At 46.0% G+C, this 17,380-nt stretch overlaps 1 protein-coding gene and 1 long non-coding RNA gene across 3 annotated transcripts in view; both read left to right on the top strand.

The window, feature by feature from the left end:
- The first annotated feature begins 1,509 nt into the window (after positions 1-1,509).
- On the top strand, positions 1,510-5,161 carry LOC127928993 (uncharacterized). 2 transcript variants are annotated; one of them, XR_008133146.1, is made up of 3 exons: positions 1,510-1,782; positions 4,527-4,574; positions 4,626-5,161. It is a non-coding gene; the product is annotated as an uncharacterized LOC127928993 (long non-coding RNA). The 2 variants fall into 2 exon arrangements; XR_008133145.1 differs by lacking the exon at positions 1,510-1,782 and adding an exon at positions 1,789-2,181.
- A 4,180-nt stretch (positions 5,162-9,341) lies between these two features.
- The window catches only part of LOC127928989 (lethal(2) giant larvae protein homolog 1-like), a 28,410-nt gene continuing 20,371 nt past the window's right edge, over positions 9,342-17,380 (top strand). The window contains exon 1 of the mRNA XM_052516638.1: positions 9,342-9,468. The gene's annotated coding sequence lies outside the window, so the exon portion shown is untranslated. The remainder of the gene's footprint in view (positions 9,469-17,380) is intronic.

The raw sequence follows: 17,380 nt of genomic DNA, 5'->3' as shown, positions 1-17,380 counted from the left end.
CAACAGGTAGATCAGGTATATAGACATGGTGGTGAATAGTAGTTAATTCAACAGGTAGATCAGGTATATAGACATGGTGGTGAATAGTAGTTAATTCAACAGGTAGATCAGGTATATAGACATGGTGGTGAATAGTAGTTAATTCAACAGGTAGATCAGGTATATAGACATGGTGGTGGTGAATAGTAGTTAATTCAACAGGTAGATCAGGTATATAGACATGGTGGTGGTGAATAGTAGTTAATTCAACAGGTAGATCAGGTATATAGACATGGTGGTGAATAGTAGTTAATTCAACAGGTAGATCAGGTATATAGACATGGTGGTGGTGAATAGTAGTTAATTCAACAGGTAGATCAGGTATATAGACATGGTGATGAATAGTAGTTAATTCAACAGGTAGATCAGGTATATAGACATGGTGATGAATAGTAGTTAATTCAACAGGTAGATCAGGTATATAGACATGGTGGTGGTGAATAGTAGTTAATTCAACAGGTAGATCAGGTATATAGACATGGTGGTGGTGAATAGTAGTTAATTCAACAGGTAGATCAGGTATATAGACATGGTGGTGGTGAATAGTAGTTAATTCAACAGGTAGATCAGGTATATAGACATGGTGGTGGTGAATAGTAGTTAATTCAACAGGTAGATCAGGTATATAGACATGGTGGTGGTGAATAGTAGTTAATTCAACAGGTAGATCAGGTATATAGACATGGTGGTGAATAGTAGTTAATTCAACAGGTAGATCAGGTATATAGACATGGTGGTGGTGAATAGTAGTTAATTCAACAGGTAGATCAGGTATATAGACATGGTGGTGGTGAATAGTAGTTAATTCAACAGGTAGATCAGGTATATAGACATGGTGGTGAATAGTAGTTAATTCAACAGGTAGATCAGGTATATAGACATGGTGGTGGTGAATAGTAGTTAATTCAACAGGTAGATCAGGTATATAGACATGGTGGTGGTGGTGAATAGTAGTTAATTCAACAGGTAGATCAGGTATATAGACATGGTGGTGAATAGTAGTTAATTCAACAGGTAGATCAGGTATATAGACATGGTGGTGGTGAATAGTAGTTAATTCAACAGGTAGATCAGGTATATAGACATGGTGGTGAATAGTAGTTAATTCAACAGGTAGATCAGGTATATAGACATGGTGGTGGTGAATAGTAGTTAATTCAACAGGTAGATCAGGTATATAGACATGGTGGTGAATAGTAGTTAATTCAACAGGTAGATCAGGTATATAGACATGGTGGTGGTGAATAGTAGTTAATTCAACAGGTAGATCAGGTATATAGACATGGTGGTGAATAGTAGTTAATTCAACAGGTAGATCAGGTATATAGACATGGTGGTGGTGAATAGTAGTTAATTCAACAGGTAGATCAGGTATATAGACATGGTGGTGGTGAATAGTAGTTAATTCAACAGGTAGATCAGGTATATAGACATGGTGGTGGTGAATAGTAGTTAATTGGTGGTGGTGAATAGTAGTTAATTCAACAGGTAGATCAGGTATATAGACATGGTGGTGGTGAATAGTAGTTAATTCAACAGGTAGATCAGGTATATAGACATGGTGGTGAATAGTAGTTAATTCAACAGGTAGATCAGGTATATAGACATGGTGGTGGTGAATAGTAGTTAATTCAACAGGTAGATCAGGTATATAGACATGGTGGTGAATAGTAGTTAATTCAACAGGTAGATCAGGTATATAGACATGGTGGTGAATAGTAGTTAATTCAACAGGTAGATCAGGTATATAGACATGGTGGTGGTGAATAGTAGTTAATTCAACAGGTAGATCAGGTATATAGACATGGTGGTGGTGAATAGTAGTTAATTCAACAGGTAGATCAGGTATATAGACATGGTGGTGGTGAATAGTAGTTAATTCAACAGGTAGATCAGGTATATAGACATGGTGGTGGTGAATAGTAGTTAATTCAACAGGTAGATCAGGTATATAGACATGGTGGTGAATAGTAGTTAATTCAACAGGTAGATCAGGTATATAGACATGGTGGTGGTGAATAGTAGTTAATTCAACAGGTAGATCAGGTATATAGACATGGTGGTGAATAGTAGTTAATTCAACAGGTAGATCAGGTATATAGACATGGTGGTGAATAGTAGTTAATTCAACAGGTAGATCAGGTATATAGACATGGTGGTGGTGAATAGTAGTTAATTCAACAGGTAGATCAGGTATATAGACATGGTGGTGGTGAATAGTAGTTAATTCAACAGGTAGATCAGGTATATAGACATGGTGGTGGTGAATAGTAGTTAATTCAACAGGTGATCAGTGGTGGTGAATAGTAGTTAATTCAACAGGTAGATCAGGTATATAGACATGGTGGTGGTGAATAGTAGTTAATTCAACAGGTAGATCAGGTATATAGACATGGTGGTGAATAGTAGTTAATTCAACAGGTAGATCAGGTATATAGACATGGTGGTGGTGAATAGTAGTTAATTCAACAGGTAGATCAGGTATATAGACATGGTGGTGGTGAATAGTAGTTAATTCAACAGGTAGATCAGGTATATAGACATGGTGGTGAATAGTAGTTAATTCAACAGGTAGATCAGGTATTCAACAGGTAGACATGGTGGTGGTGAATAGTAGTTAATTCAACAGGTAGATCAGGTATATAGACATGGTGGTGGTGAATAGTAGTTAATTCAACAGGTAGATCAGGTATATAGACATGGTGGTGAATAGTAGTTAATTCAACAGGTAGATCAGGTATATAGACATGGTGGTGGTGAATAGTAGTTAATTCAACAGGTAGATCAGGTATATAGACATGGTGGTGGTGAATAGTAGTTAATTCAACAGGTAGATCAGGTATATAGACATGGTGGTGGTGAATAGTAGTTAATTCAACAGGTAGATCAGGTATATAGACATGGTGGTGGTGAATAGTAGTTAATTCAACAGGTAGATCAGGTATATAGACATGGTGGTGGTGTTAATTCAACATAGATCAGTTAATAGACATGGTGGTGAATAGTAGTTAATTCAACAGGTAGATCAGGTATATAGACATGGTGGTGGTGAATAGTAGTTAATTCAACAGGTAGATCAGGTATATAGACATGGTGGTGAATAGTAGTTAATTCAACAGGTAGATCAGGTATATAGACATGGTGTGGTGAATAGTAGTTAATTCAACAGGTAATCAGGTATATAGACATGGTGGTGGTGAATAGTAGTTAATTCAACAGGTAGATCAGGTATATAGACATGGTGGTGAATAGTAGTTAATTCAACAGGTAGATCAGGTATATAGACATGGTGGTGGTGAATAGTAGTTAATTCAACAGGTAGATCAGGTATATAGACATGGTGGTGGTGAATAGTAGTTAATTCAACAGGTAAATCAGGTATATAGACATGGTGGTGGTGAATAGTAATAGTAGTTAATTCAACAGGTAAATCAGGTATATAGACATGGTGGTGGTGAATAGTAGTTAATTCAACAGGTAGATCAGGTATATAGACATGGTGGTGGTGAATAGTAGTTAATTCAACAGGTAGATCAGGTATATAGACATGGTGGTGGTGAATAGTAGTTAATTCAACAGGTAAATGGTGGTGTGAATAGGTAGATCAGGTATAGACATGGTGGTGAATAGTAGTTAATTCAACAGGTAGATCAGGTATATAGACATGGTGGTGAATAGTAGTTAATTCAACAGGTAGATCAGGTATATAGACATGGTGGTGAATAGTAGTTAATTCAACAGGTAGATCAGGTATATAGACATGGTGATGAATAGTAGTTAATTCAACAGGTAGATCAGGTATATAGACATGGTGGTGAATAGTAGTTAATTCAACAGGTAGATCAGGTATATAGACATGGTGGTGAATAGTAGTTAATTCAACAGGTAGATCAGGTATATAGACATGGTGGTGAATAGTAGTTAATTCAACAGGTAGATCAGGTATATAGACATGGTGGTGAATAGTAGTTAATTCAACAGGTAGATCAGGTATATAGACATGGTGGTGGTGAATAGTAGTTAATTCAACAGGTAGATCAGGTATATAGACATGGTGGTGGTGAATAGTAGTTAATTCAACAGGTAGATCAGGTATATAGACATGGTGGTGATGAATAGTAGTTAATTCAACAGGTAGATCAGGTATATAGACATGTGATGAATAGTATTATAACAGGTAGATCAGGTATATAGACATGGTGATGAATAGTAGTTAATTCAACAGGTAGATCAGGTATATAGACATGGTGGTGAATAGTAGTTAATTCAACAGGTAGATCAGGTATATAGACATGGTGGTGGTGAATAGTAGTTAATTCAACAGGTAGATCAGGTATATAGACATGGTGGTGAATGAATAGTAGTTAATTCAACAGGTAGATCAGGTATATAGACATGGTGGTGAATAGTAGTTAATTCAACAGGTAGATCAGGTATATAGACATGGTGGTGGTGGTGAATAGTAGTTAATTCAACAGGTAGATCAGGTACATAGACATGGTGGTGAATAGTAGTTAATTCAACAGGTAGATCAGGTATATAGACATGGTGGTGATGAATAGTAGTTAATTCAACAGGTAGATCAGGTATATAGACATGGTGGTGAATAGTAGTTAATTCAACAGGTAGATCAGGTATATAGACATGGTGGTGAATAGTAGTTAATTCAACAGGTAGATCAGGTATATAGACATGGTGGTGGTGAATAGTAGTTAATTCAACAGGTAGATCAGGTATATAGACATGGTGGTGGTGAATAGTAGTTAATTCAACAGGTAGATCAGGTATATAGACATGGTGGTGAATAGTAGTTAATTCAACAGGTAGATCAGGTATATAGACATGGTGGTGAATAGTAGTTAATTCAACAGGTAGATCAGGTATATAGACATGGTGGTGAATAGTAGTTAATTCAACAGGTAGATCAGGTATATAGACATGGTGGTGAATAGTAGTTAATTCAACAGGTAGATCAGGTATATAGACATGGTGGTGAATAGTAGTTAATTCAACAGGTAGATCAGGTATATAGACATGGTGGTGGTGAATAGTAGTTAATTCAACAGGTAGATCAGGTATATAGACATGGTGGTGATGAATAGTAGTTAATTCAACAGGTAGATCAGGTATATAGACATGGTGGTGAATAGTAGTTAATTCAACAGGTAGATCAGGTATATAGACATGGTGATGAATAGTAGTTAATTCAACAGGTAGATCAGGTATATAGACATGGTGGTGAATAGTAGTTAATTCAACAGGTAGATCAGGTATATAGACATGGTGGTGGTGAATAGTAGTTAATTCAACAGGTAGATCAGGTGTATAGACATGGTGGTGGTGAATAGTAGTTAATTCAACAGGTAGATCAGGTATATAGACATGGTGGTGGTGAATAGTAGTTAATTCAACAGGTAGATCAGGTATATAGACATGGTGGTGGTGAATAGTAGTTAATTCAACAGGTAGATCAGGTATATAGACATGGTGGTGGTGAATAGTAGTTAATTCAACAGGTAGATCAGGTATATAGACATGGTGGTGAATAGTAGTTAATTCAACAGGTAGATCAGGTATATAGACATGGTGGTGGTGAATAGTAGTTAATTCAACAGGTAGATCAGGTATATAGACATGGTGGTGGTGAATAGTAGTTAATTCAACAGGTAGATCAGGTATATAGACATGGTGGTGGTGAATAGTAGTTAATTCAACAGGTAGATCAGGTATATAGACATGGTGGTGGTGAATAGTAGTTAATTCAACAGGTAGATCAGGTATATAGACATGGTGATGAATAGTAGTTAATTCAACAGGTAGATCAGGTATATAGACATGGTGATGAATAGTAGTTAATTCAACAGGTAGATCAGGTATATAGACATGGTGGTGAATAGTAGTTAATTCAACAGGTAGATCAGGTATATAGACATGGTGGTGAATAGTAGTTAATTCAACAGGTAGATCAGGTATATAGACATGGTGGTGGTGAATAGTAGTTAATTCAACAGGTAGATCAGGTATATAGACATGGTGGTGGTGAATAGTAGTTAATTCAACAGGTAGATCAGGTATATAGACATGGTGGTGAATAGTAGTTAATTCAACAGGTAGATCAGGTATATAGACATGGTGGTGAATAGTAGTTAATTCAACAGGTAGATCAGGTATATAGACATGGTGGTGGTGAATAGTAGTTAATTCAACAGGTAGATCAGGTATATAGACATGGTGGTGAATAGTAGTTAATTCAACAGGTAGATCAGGTATATAGACATGGTGGTGGTGAATAGTAGTTAATTCAACAGGTAGATCAGGTATATAGACATGGTGGTGGTGAATAGTAGTTAATTCAACAGGTAGATCAGGTATATAGACATGGTGGTGGTGAATAGTAGTTAATTCAACAGGTAGATCAGGTATATAGACATGGTGGTGAATAGTAGTTAATTCAACAGGTAGATCAGGTATATAGACATGGTGGTGGTGAATAGTAGTTAATTCAACAGGTAGATCAGGTATATAGACATGGTGGTCTATGATGAGAGAGGCCTGTAATTTTCATCATAGGTGCACTTCAACTATGACAGACAAAATTAGAAAATAAAATCCAGAAAATCACATTGTAGGATTTTTAATGAATTTATTTGCAAATTATGGTGGAAAATAAGTATTTGGTCAATAGCAAAAGTTTATCTCAATACTTTGTTATATACCCTTTGTGGGCAATGACAGAGGTCAAACGTTTTCTGTAAGTCTTCACACTGTTTTCACACACTGTTGCTGGTATTTTGGCCCATTCCTCCATGCAGATCTTCTCTAGAGCAGTGATGTTTTGGGGCTGTTGCTGGGCAACACGGACTTTCAACTCCCTCCAAAGATTTTCTATGGGGTTGAGATCTGGAGACTGGCTAGGCCACTCCAGGACCTTGAAATGCTTCTTACGAAACATTTTTAAGTGGGAGAACTTGCACAATTGGTGGCTGACTAAATACTTTTTTGCCCCACTGTGCTGTGTGTATATAGCTGTTTTCCCTGACTGTTCTGTGTGTATATAGCTGTGTGTATATAGCTGTATTCCTTGACTGTGCTGTGTGTATATAGCTGTGTGTATATAGCTGTATTCCCTGACTGCGCTGTGTGTATATAGCTGTGTGTATATAGCTGTATTCCTTGACTGTGCTGTGTGTATATAGCTGTGTGTATATAGCTGTGTGTGTGTGTATATAGCTGTGTGTATATAGCTGTGTGTATATAGCTGTGTGTATATAGCTGTATTCCTTGACTGTGCTGTGTGTATATAGCTGTGTGTATATAGCTGTGTGTATATAGCTGTGTGTATATAGCTGTGTGTATATAGCTGTGTGTATATAGCTGTGTGTATATAGCTGTGTGTATATAGCTGTGTGTGTGTATATAGCTGTGTGTGTGTATATAGCTGTGTGTATATAGCTGTGTGTATATAGCTGTGTGTATATAGCTGTGTGTATATAGCTGTGTGTGTATATAGCTGTGTGTATATAGCTGTGTGTATATAGCTGTATTCCTTGACTGTGCTGTGTGTATATAGCTGTGTGTATATAGCTGTGTGTATATAGCTGTATTCCCTGACTGCGCTGTGTGTATATAGCTGTGTGTATATAGCTGTGTGTGTATATAGCTGTGTGTATATAGCTGTGTGTATATAGCTGTGTGTATATAGCTGTGTGTATATAGCTGTGTGTGTGTATATAGCTGTGTGTGTGTATATAGCTGTGTGTATATAGCTGTGTGTATATAGCTGTGTGTATATAGCTGTGTGTGTATATAGCTGTGTGTATATAGCTGTGTGTATATAGCTGTGTGTATATAGCTGTATTCCTTGACTGTGCTGTGTGTATATAGCTGTGTGTGTATATAGCTGTGTGTATATAGCTGTGTGTATATAGCTGTGTGTATATAGCTGTGTGTATATAGCTGTATTCCCTGACTGCGCTGTGTGTATATAGCTGTGTGTATATAGCTGTGTGTATATAGCTGTGTGTATATAGCTGTGTGTATATAGCTGTGTGTATATAGCTGTGTGTATATAGCTGTGTGTATATAGCTGTGTGTATATAGCTGTGTGTATATAGCTGTGTGTATATAGCTGTGTGTATATAGCTGTGTGTATATAGCTGTGTGTATATAGCTGTGTGTATATAGCTGTGTGTATATAGCTGTGTGTATATAGCTGTGTGTATACAGCTGTATTCCTTGACTGTGCTGTGTGTATATAGCTGTGTGTATATAGCTGTGTGTATATAGCTGTGTGTATATAGCTGTGTGTATATAGCTGTGTGTATATAGCTGTGTGTATATAGCTGTGTGTATATAGCTGTGTGTGTATATAGCTGTGTGTATATAGCTGTGTGTATACAGCTGTATTCCTTGACTGTGCTGTGTGTATATAGCTGTGTGTATATAGCTGTGTGTATATAGCTGTGTGTATATAGCTGTGTGTGTATATAGCTGTGTGTGTATATAGCTGTGTGTGTATATAGCTGTGTGTATATAGCTGTGTGTATATAGCTGTGTGTATATAGCTGTGTGTATATAGCTGTGTGTATATAGCTGTGTGTATATAGCTGTGTGTATATAGCTGTGTGTATATAGCTGTGTGTATATAGCTGTGTGTATATAGCTGTGTGTATATAGCTGTGTGTATATAGCTGTGTGTATATAGCTGTGTGTATATAGCTGTGTGTATATAGCTGTGTGTATATAGCTGTGTGTATATAGCTGTGTGTATATAGCTGTGTGTATATAGCTGTGTGTATATAGCTGTGTGTATATAGCTGTGTGTATATAGCTGTGTGTATATAGCTGTGTGTATATAGCTGTGTGTATATAGCTGTGTGTATATAGCTGTGTGTATATAGCTGTGTGTATATAGCTGTGTGTATATAGCTGTGTGTATATAGCTGTGTGTATATAGCTGTGTGTATATAGCTGTGTGTATATAGCTGTGTGTATATAGCTGTGTGTATATAGCTGTGTGTATATAGCTGTGTGTATATAGCTGTGTGTATATAGCTGTGTGTATATAGCTGTGTGTATATAGCTGTGTGTATATAGCTGTGTGTATATAGCTGTGTGTATATAGCTGTGTGTATATAGCTGTGTGTATATAGCTGTGTGTATTTAGCTGTGTGTATATAGCTGTGTGTATACAGCTGTGTGTATACAGCTGTGTGTATACAGCTGTGTGTATATAGCTGTGTGTATATAGCTGTGTGTATATAGCTGTGTGTATATAGCTGTGTGTGTATATAGCTGTGTGTATATAGCTGTGTGTATATAGCTGTATTCCTTGACTGTGCTGTTAGTTATGGATCACCAGGGGTGGAGTTTACAGGACTACACAGAGACACTGCAGCCGTAGCGCAGATACACTTCCTCCAAGGACAGGTAAGACTGTAAGGTCACTTCCTCTAGAACAGGTAAGACTGTTAGGTCACTTCCTCTAGAACAGGTAAGACTGTTAGGTCACTTCCTGTAGGACATGAAAGACTGTTAGGTCACTTCCTCCAAGGACAGGTAATACTGTTAGGTCACTTCCTGTAGAACAGGTAAGACTGTAAGGTCACTTCCTCCAAGGATGGGTAAGACTGTTAGGTCACTTCCTCCAAGGACGGGTAAGACTGTTAGGTCACTTCCTCCAAGGACGGGTAAGACTGTTAGGTCACTTCCTGGAGGACGGGTATTTTGTTTTGCCCTCGAGGTGGGGGGGCCAGTCAAATGTTTTGCCCTCGAGGTGGGGGGGCCAGTTAAATGTTGCCCTCGAGGTGGGGGGGCCAGTTAAATGTTTTGCCCTCGAGGTGGGGGGCCAGTTAAATGTTGCCCTTGAGGTGGGGGGGCCAGTTAAATGTTTTGCCCTCGAGGTGGGGGCCAGTTAAATGTTTTGCCCTCGAGGTGGGGGCCGTGTGCGTGCGTATCTAGCGGTCGTGTGCGTGCGTATCTAGCGGCCGTGTGCGTATCTAGTGGTTGTGTGCGTATCTAGCGGCCGTGTGCGTATCTAGTGGTAGTGTGCGTATCTAGCGGTTGTGTGCGTATCTAGCGGCCGTGTGCGTATCTAGTGGTTGTGTGCGTATCTCGCGGTTGTGTGCGTATCTAGTGGTAGTGTGCGTATCTAGCGGCCGTGTGCGTATCTAGCGGTTGTGTGCGTATCTAGCGGCCGTGTGCGTATCTAGCGGCCGTGTGCGTATCTAGCGGTCGTGTGCGTATCTAGCGTTCGTGTGCGTATCTAGCGGCCGTGTGCGTATCTAGTGTGCGTATCTAGCGGCCGTGTGCGTATCTAGCGGCCGTGTGCGTATCTAGCGGTTGTGTGCGTATCTAGCGGTTGTGTGCGTATCTAGCGGCCGTGTGCGTATCTAGCGGTTGTGTGCGTATCTAGCGGTTGTGTGCGTATCTAGCGGCCGTGTTTGTGTGCGTATCTAGCGGTTGTGTGCGTATCTAGCGGTTGTGTGCGTATCTAGCGGTTGTGTGCGTATCTAGCGGCCGTGTGCGTATCTAGCGGCCGTGTGCGTATCTAGCGGCCGTGTGCGTATCTAGCGGCCGTGTGCGTATCTAGCGGTTGTGTGCGTATCTAGCGGTTGTGTGCGTATCTAGCGGCCGTGTGCGTATCTAGCGGCCGTGTGCGTATCTAGCGGCCGTGTGCGTATCTAGCGGCCGTGTGCGTATCTAGCGGCCGTGTGCGTATCTAGCGGTTGTGTGCGTATCTAGCGGTTGTGTGCGTATCTAGCGGCCGTGTGCGTATCTAGCGGTTGTGTGCGTATCTAGCGGTTGTGTGCGTATCTAGCGGTTGTGTGCGTATCTAGCGGTTGTGTGCGTATCTAGCGGTTGTGTGCGTATCTAGCGGCCGTGTGCGTATCTAGCGGTTGTGTGCGTATCTAGCGGTTGTGCGTATCTAGCGGTTGTGTGCGTATCTAGCGGTTGTGTGCGTATCTAGCGGTTGTGTGCGTATCTAGCGGTTGTGTGCGTATCTAGCGGTTGTGTGCGTATCTAGCGGCCGTGTGCGTATCTAGCGGCCGTGTGCGTATCTAGCGGTTGTGTGCGTATCTAGCGGTTGTGTGCGTATCTAGCGGTTGTGTGCGTATCTAGCGGTTGTGTGCGTATCTAGCGGCCGTGTGCGTATCTAGCGGCCGTGTGCGTATCTAGCGGCCGTGTGCGTATCTAGCGGTTGTGTGCGTATCTAGCGGTTGTGTGCGTATCTAGCGGTTGTGTGCGTATCTAGCGGTTGTGTGCGTATCTAGCGGTTGTGTGCGTATCTAGCGGTTGTGTGCGTATCTAGCGGTTGTGTGCGTATCTAGCGGTTGTGTGCGTATCTAGCGGTTGTGTGCGTATCTAGCGGTTGTGTGCGTATCTAGCGGTTGTGTGCGTATCTAGCGGTTGTGTGCGTATCTAGCGGTTGTGTGCGTATCTAGCGGTTGTGTGCGTATCTAGCGGTCTTGTGCGTATCTAGCGGTTGTGTGCGTATCTAGCGGTTGTGTGCGTATCTAGCGGTTGTGTGCGTATCTAGCGGTTGTGTGCGTATCTAGCGGTTGTGTGCGTATCTAGCGGTTGTGTGCGTATCTAGCGGTTGTGTGCGTATCTAGCGGCGGCGGTGTGTGCGTATCTAGCGGTTGTGTGCGTATCTAGCGGTTGTGTGCGTATCTAGCGGTTGTGTGCGTATCTAGCGGTTGTGTGCGTATCTAGCGGTTGTGTGCGTATCTAGCGGTTGTGTGCGTATCTAGCGGTTGTGTGCGTATCTAGCGGTTGCGTGCGTATCTAGCGGTTGTGTGCGTATCTAGCGGTCGTGTGCGTATCTAGCGGCCGTGTGCGTATCTAGCGGCGTGCGTATCTAGCGTGCGTATCTAGCGGCCGTGTGCGTATCTAGCGGCCGTGTGCGTATCTAGCGGCCGTGTGCGTATCTAGCGGCCGTGTGCGTATCTAGCGGTTGTGTGCGTATCTAGCGGCCGTGTGCGTATCTAGCGGTTGTGTGCGTATCTGTGCGTATCTAGCGGCCGTGTGCGTATCTAGCGGTTGTGTGCGTATCTAGCGGCCGTGTGCGTATCTAGCGTAGCGGCCGTGTGCGTATCTAGCGGTTGTGTGCGTATCTAGCGGCCGTGTGCGTATCTAGCGGCCGTGTGCGTATCTAGCGGTCGTGTGCGTATCTAGCGGCCGTGTGCGTATCTAGCGGCCGTGTGCGTATCTAGCGGCCGTGTGCGTATCTAGCGGCCGTGTGCGTATCTAGCGGCCGTGTGCGTATCTAGCGGTTGTGTGCGTATCTAGCGGTTGTGTGCGTATCTAGCGGCCGTGTGCGTATTTAGCGGCCGTGTGCGTATCTAGCGGCCGTGTGCGTATCTAGCGGCCGTGTGCGTATCTAGCGGTTGTGTGCGTATCTAGCGGTTGTGTGCGTATCTAGCGGCCGTGTGCGTATCTAGCGGCCGTGTGCGTATCTAGCGGTCGTGTGCGTATCTAGCGTTCGTGTGCGTATCTAGCGGCCGTGTGCGTATCTAGTGTGCGTATCTAGCGGCCGTGTGCGTATCTAGTGTGCGTATCTAGCGGCCGTGTGCGTATCTAGCGGCCGTGTGCGTATCTAGCGGTTGTGTGCGTATCTAGCGGTTGTGAGCGTATCTAGCGGTTGTGTGCGTATCTAGCGGTTGTGTGCGTATCTAGTGGTTGTGTGCGTATCTAGTGGTTGTGTGCGTATCTAGCGGTTGTGTGCGTATCTAGCGGTTGTGTGCGTATCTAGCGGTTGTGTGCGTATCTAGCGGTTGTGTGCGTATCTAGCGGTTGTGTGCGTATCTAGCGGTTGTGTGCGTATCTAGCGGTTGTGTGCGTATCTAGCGGTTGTGTGCGTATCTAGCGGTTGTGTGCGTGCGTATCTAGCGGCCGTGTGCGTGCGTATCTAGCGGCCGTGTGCGTATCTAGCGGTTGTGTGCGTATCTAGCGGTTGTGTGCGTATCTAGCGGTTGTGTGCGTATCTAGCGGTTGTGTGCGTATCTAGCGGTTGTGTGCGTATCTAGCGGTTGTGTGCGTGCGTATCTAGCGGCCGTGTGCGTATCTAGCGGGCGTGTGCGTATCTAGCGGCCGTGTGCGTATCTAGCGGTTGTGTGCGTATCTAGCGGTTGTGTGCGTGCGTATCTAGCGGCCGTGTGCGTATCTAGTGGTTGTGTGCGTATCTAGTGGTTGTGTGCGTATCTAGCGGTTGTGTGCGTATCTAGCGGCCGTGTGCGTATCTAGCGGTTGTGTGCGTATCTAGTGGTTGTGTGCGTATCTAGTGGTTGTGTGCGTATCTAGCGGTTGTGTGCGTATCTAGCGGCCGTGTGCGTGCGTATCTAGCGGGCGTGTGCGTATCTAGCGGCCGTGTGCGTATCTAGCGGTTGTGTGCGTATCTAGCGGTTGTGTGCGTATCTAGCGGCCGTGTGCGTATCTAGCGGCCGTGTGCGTGCGTATCTAGCGGCCGTGTGCGTATCTAGCGGCCGTGTGCGTGCGTATCTAGCGGCCGTGTGCGTATCTAGCGGCCGTGTGCGTGCGTATCTAGCGGCCGTGTGCGTATCTAGCGGCCGTGTGCGTATCTAGCGGCCGTGTGCGTATCTAGCGGTTGTGTGCGTGCGTATCTAGCGGCCGTGTGCGTGCGTATCTAGCGGCCGTGTGCGTATCTAGCGGTTGTGTGCGTATCTAGCGGTTGTGTGCGTATCTAGCGGCCGTGTGCGTATCTAGTGGTTGTGTGCGTATCTAGCGGTTGTGTGCGTATCTAGCGGCCGTGTGCGTGCGTATCTAGCGGGCGTGTGCGTATCTAGCGGCCGTGTGCGTATCTAGCGGTTGTGTGCGTATCTAGCGGTTGTGTGCGTGCGTATCTAGCGGCCGTGTGCGTGCGTATCTAGCGGCCGTGTGCGTGCGTATCTAGCGGCCGTGTGCGTATCTAGCGGCCGTGTGCGTGCGTATCTAGCGGCCGTGTGCGTGCGTATCTAGCGGTTGTGTGCGTGCGTATCTAGCGGCCGTGTGCGTATCTAGCGGCCGTGTGCGTATCTAGCGGCCGTGTGCGTGCGTATCTAGCGGGCGTGTGCGTATCTAGCGGCCGTGTGCGTATCTAGCGGTTGTGTGCGTATCTAGCGGTTGTGTGCGTATCTAGCGGTTGTGTGCGTATCTAGCGGTTGTGTGCGTATCTAGCGGTTGTGTGCGTATCTAGCGGTTGTGTGCGTATCTAGCGGCCGTGTGCGTATCTAGCGGCCGTGTGCGTATCTAGCGGCCGTGTGCGTGCGTATCTAGCGGCCGTGTGCGTATCTAGCGGCCGTGTGCGCGTATCTAGCGGCCGTGTGCGTATCTAGCGGCCGTGTGCGTATCTAGCGGCCGTGTGCGTATCTAGCGGCCGTGTGCGTGCGTATCTAGCGGCCGTGTGCGTATCTAGCGGTTGTGTGCGTATCTAGCGGTTGTGTGCGTATCTAGCGGTTGTGTGCGTATCTAGCGGTTGTGTGCGTATCTAGTGGTTGTGTGCGTATCTAGCGGTTGTGTGCGTATCTAGCGGTTGTGTGCGTATCTAGCGGTTGTGTGCGTATCTAGCGGCCGTGTGTGTGCGTATCTAGCGGTTGTGTGCGTATCTAGCGGTTGTGTGCGTATCTAGCGGCCGTGTGTGTGCGTATCTAGCGGCCGTGTGCGTATCTAGCGGCCGTGTGCGTATCTAGCGGCCGTGTGCGTATCTAGCGGCCGTGTGTGTGCGTATCTAGCGGCCGTGTGCGTATCTAGCGGTTGTGTGCGTATCTAGCGGTTGTGTGCGTATCTAGCGGTTGTGTGCGTATCTAGCGGTTGTGTGCGTATCTAGCGGTTGTGTGCGTATCTAGCGGCCGTGTGTGCGTATCTAGCGGTTGTGTGCGTATCTAGCGGCCGTGTGCGTATCTAGCGGCTAGCGGCCGTGTGCGTATCTAGCGGCCGTGTGCGTATCTAGCGGTTGTGTGCGTATCTAGCGGTTGTGTGCGTATCTAGCGGTTGTGTGCGTATCTAGCGGCCGTGTGCGTGTGTGCGTATCTAGCGGTTGTGTGCGTATCTAGCGGTTGTGTGCGTATCTAGCGGTTGTGTGCGTATCTAGCGGCCGTGTGCGTATCTAGCGGCCGTGTGCGTATCTAGCGGTTGTGTGCGTATCTAGCGGCCGTGTGCGTATCTAGCGGCCGTGTGCGTATCTAGCGGCCGTGTGCGTATCTAGCGGCGTGTGCGTATCTAGCGGTTGTGTGCGTATCTAGCGGTTGTGTGCGTATCTAGCGGTTGTGTGCGTATCTAGCGGCCGTGTGCGTATCTAGCGGTTGTGTGCGTATCTAGCGGTTGTGTGCGTATCTAGCGGCCGTGTGCGTATCTAGCGGTTGTGTGCGTATCTAGCGGTTGTGTGCGTATCTAGCGGTTGTGTGCGTATCTAGCGGTTGTGTGCGTATCTCGCGGTTGTGTGCGTATCTAGTGGTTGTGTGCGTATCTAGTGGTTGTGTGCGTATCTAGCGGCCGTGTGCGTGCGTATCTAGCGGTTGTGTGCGTATCTAGCGGTTGTGTGCGTATCTAGTGGTTGTGTGCGTATCTAGCGGGCGTGTGCGTATCTAGCGGCCGTGTGCGTATCTAGCGGTTGTGTGCGTATCTAGCGGCCGTGTGCGTGCGTATCTAGCGGCCGTGTGCGTATCTAGCGGTTGTGTGCGTGCGTATCTAGCGGCCGTGTGCGTATCTAGCGGCCGTGTGTGTGCGTATCTAGCGGTTGTGTGCGTATCTAGCGGTTGTGTGCGTATCTAGTGGTTGTGTGCGTATCTAGCGGCCGTGTGTGTGCGTATCTAGCGGCCGTGTGCGTGCGTATCTAGCGGCCGTGTGCGTGCGTATCTAGCGGCCGTGTGCGTATCTAGCGGTTGTGTGCGTATCTAGCGGTTGTGTGCGTATCTAGCGGCCGTGTGCGTGCGTATCTAGCGGCCGTGTGCGTATCTAGCGGCCGTGTGCGTGCGTATCTAGCGGCCGTGTGTGTGCGTATCTAGCGGCCGTGTGCGTATCTAGCGGCCGTGTGCGTATCTAGTGTGCGTATCTAGCGGCCGTGTGCGTATCTAGCGGTTGTGTGCGTATCTAGCGGTTGTGTGCGTATCTAGCGGTTGTGTGCGTATCTAGCGGTTGTGTGCGTATCTAGCGGTTGTGTGCGTATCTAGCGGTTGTGTGCGTATCTAGCGGTTGTGTGCGTATCTAGCGGTTGTGTGCGTATCTAGCGGCCGTGTGCGTGCGTATCTAGCGGCCGTGTGCGTATCTAGCGGTTGTGTGCGTATCTAGCGGCCGTGTGCGTGCGTATCTAGCGGTTGTGTGCGTATCTAGTGGTTGTGTGCGTATCTAGTGGTTGTGTGCGTATCTAGCGGTTGTGTGCGTATCTAGCGGTCGTGTGCGTATCTAGTGGTTGTGTGCGTATCTAGCGGTTGTGTGCGTATCTAGCGGTTGTGTGCGTATCTAGTGGTTGTGTGCGTATCTAGTGGTTGTGTGCGTATCTAGTGGTTGTGTGCGTATCTAGTGGTTGTGTGCGTATCTAGCGGTTGTGTGCGTATCTAGCGGTTGTGTGCGTGCGTATCTAGCGGCCGTGTGCGTGCGTATCTAGCGGCCGTGTGCGTATCTAGCGGTTGTGTGCGTATCTAGCGGTTGTGTGCGTATCTAGCGGTTGTGTGCGTGCGTATCTAGCGGCCGTGTGCGTATCTAGCGGCCGTGTGCGTGCGTATCTAGCGGCCGTGTGTGTGCGTATCTAGCGGCCGTGTGCGTATCTAGCGGCCGTGTGCGTATCTAGCGGCCGTGTGCGTATCTAGCGGCCGTGTGTGCGTATCTAGCGGCCGTGTGCGTATCTAGCGGCCGTGTGTGTGCGTATCTAGCGGCCGTGTGCGTATCTAGCGGCCGTGTGTGTGCGTATCTAGCGGTTGTGTGCGTATCTAGCGGCCGTGTGTGTGCATATCTAGCGGTTGTGTGCGTATCTAGCGGTTGTGTGCGTATCTAGCGGTTGTGTGCGTATCTAGCGGTTGTGTGCGTATCTAGCGGCCGTGTGCGTATCTAGCGGCCGTGTGCGTATCTAGCGGCCGTGTGCGTATCTAGCGGCCGTGTGTGCGTATCTAGCGGCCGTGTGCGTATCTAGCGGCCGTGTGTGTGCGTATCTAGCGGCCGTGTGCGTATCTAGCGGCCGTGTGTGTGCGTATCTAGCGGTTGTGTGCGTATCTAGCGGCCGTGTGTGTGCGTATCTAGCGGTTGTGTGCGTATCTAGCGGTTGTGTGCGTATCTAGCGGTTGTGTGCGTATCTAGCGGTTGTGTGCGTATCTAGCGGCCGTGTGCGTGCGTATCTAGCGGTTGTGTGCGT

Source organism: Oncorhynchus keta, unplaced genomic scaffold, assembly GCF_023373465.1.
Source record: "Oncorhynchus keta strain PuntledgeMale-10-30-2019 unplaced genomic scaffold, Oket_V2 Un_scaffold_5244_pilon_pilon, whole genome shotgun sequence".
Taxonomy (NCBI): domain Eukaryota; kingdom Metazoa; phylum Chordata; class Actinopteri; order Salmoniformes; family Salmonidae; genus Oncorhynchus; species Oncorhynchus keta.
This window is presented reverse-complemented; position numbering and strand designations above follow the sequence as displayed.